A 2,507-nucleotide genomic window follows, 5' to 3' on the forward strand; every position below is an offset into this window, starting at 1 on the left:
GAGCGGCCATCTAAATGCATACTAATATTTTAATGAAGTTTTGTCGAATATGGTCGAATGTGTCTTTGATTGGCATCGTCTTTTTTCGTCAAAGGATAGGCTAAATTTTAGTCGGAAGCACCCGATCAGATAGGAGGCCTTCCGTAAGGGCCATCCTCCTACGTAGGACCATAAAACTGAGGGCGTTTTCGCAGAAAGAGGGCGGCTGGCACCGATTGCCTTGCCTCGCCAGTCGATCCAGGGCTCGTGCTTCTCAAGCCAGGGCATGCCCAGGATCATATCATATGGATCCATATCGAGAACAGTGAACTGTTCGAGGCTGTCAAAGTCTTCAAACTTGACAGCCAGATCCACTTGGACGTTGGGGACAGTGACGACCTTCCCGTCGGCCAGTCGCACTGACACCGTCCCGTTGCCCTTGCTTTCTCTCAAAGCTTCGGACAACTTGTTGCTGTTACGAGCAACCGTCTGGCGGCGTGCGAAATTCTTCGACGCCCCAGAGTCAATCAAGATTCTAAAGGGATGATCGTATCCTCGTACACATCCGTGTACTACGAGCAACCCGCCGCTGCTCTTTGCCGATTCGAGAGTGCGAAGACTCTCAGGGGCTAAGTCCCCGTGGTACGCGCCACCCGCGCACCCATCACGAAGACTTAGTTCTTCCCCAGTAGGGCGCCCCGCCCCTACTGGTTCCCTGCGTTCCCGTGTCCCCGGGATCCTGGCTTCTGCCAGCAAACCTTGAGGACGGGCTTGGGGAAGGACCGTCTGCGGAGTCCTTTCGCGGGAACAGTCGCGCCTTGAAAGTGGCCCATCTTCCCCCAGCCGAAGCAGCGGATGTCACGCTGTTTCGGCGGACCCGAGTTCCATTGGAAACTGGTCCGTTGGGGCTTGTTCGACCGGGAGCCGACAAGGAGCTCCCAGGCCACGCTGAGGCCGGCGTACGCGCCTGGCGATGGCTGTACTCTTCTTGAAGAGCCACTTGAATCGCCTCTTCAAGGGTGCTTGCCTGCACCTGGAACAGCTGAGTGCGTGCGGGGCCCACTCGAAGGCCGTCCATGAACACAGTCATCTTGATGTGTTCATTGAGTGGGTTTCCCACTAGGGACGCCGTGAGCTCCCGTATCTCTTGCACATACTCGTGCAGCTCGCGCCTTCCTTGTTTACACGCGAGGAAGCGCGAACGCTGGCGGTACTCGTAGCTAGCCAGGAGGAAGCGGCTCGGAGCTGTTCGCACAGCTGAGCCCAGGATGTGAAACATCCAGGGGATGTTGCTTCCCGAGTGTACACCCAACTCTTAGCACGACCGCTAAGGTTGGAGAGTGCAAAAGCAACACGCAGTTGCTCGGTCGAGATCAGAGCCGCGTCCATCGCGAGCTCTACTTCTCGGACCCAGAAGTGAAGGTTCTCGCCTTCCTTCCCTTCATACGGCTTTACCTTCAGCCGTATTGGCTTCGGGTGAGGCGGATTTGCTTCCGCCGTCGGAGCCTGCAGGTTCTCCCGCACATGCGCGATGAGGCCCTGCTCGTACGCGTCGAATGCATTGACGCGCTCGAGCTGCTCAGCCGGTGTTGACACCACCAGGCTCTGCAGGGCCTCCATCCCGAAGATGCCTGCCATCTTCCGAACCGACTCGAGCTGAGAGTCGTTCAAATGGGAGAAGTCGTTCCTATCAATGGCAACGAACTTCGGAGGTTCAGGTAGTCTACCCGCGATGGCGTGGATTGACTTCAAGTGCTACCAAGTGTGACGGGGTCACACAGCACCTTGCGCAAGAGGAAGTTATCTTCCGAGAGTATACAAACTCTCAGTGAACGGCAGTTCACAGGTCCCCTCTTTTATTAAAGAGAGCGAAGTGACCCAAATAGGGTAGATTGTAAACTGAGTATATTTATAGGTAGGATAAGTTCGGGTTTAATACAAACTATAAGTTACCTATAGAAATGCAATGTCATTTAACCAATGGTTGGCTTTGAACGACTTTGGTACCTTGTACCAAATATCCCGGAGTATGACGTGTCATACTCCTGAAGTGTGAAGTGTCACACTTCATGTAACCAGGGTACACTTAGGGTTACGTACCCCGTTACACTCTTCAAACTCACCAGGCCAAGCTTTGCCAAAAGCTGCTTCAGTCCCGGCTTCAGCAGATTGAACTAATGGAAGGGAAGCTTGAAAAACTGGCCAAGTACACGGCGAAGCTGTTAAATGCGCACGATGAGCTAGCTACATTGATCTCACTCAAAGAGGAGGAAACCACCCGCATTGCAGCCGTGACGGGGTTTCCTATTCGCAGCTCAAAGTACGTCATGTCTTACTCGGTTGTGCTGGAGGAGTGTTGCAGCTCAATGTTAGGCCACACGCAGCATTGAGAATTTGAGGACCAGAGTGGGGTTATTGAGTAAGACGTTTACAATTAATTGGCTTCCGAAACACAACATGCTACGTCTAAATTGTCGCCAGTAATTCCAGATCTGTGTCTTGGACCGCCTTCGCTACCTTGTTTTTTT

The sequence above is a fragment of the Phytophthora infestans genome, genomic scaffold (assembly GCF_000142945.1).
Source record: "Phytophthora infestans T30-4 supercont1.1329 genomic scaffold, whole genome shotgun sequence".
Lineage (NCBI taxonomy): Eukaryota > Oomycota > Peronosporomycetes > Peronosporales > Peronosporaceae > Phytophthora > Phytophthora infestans.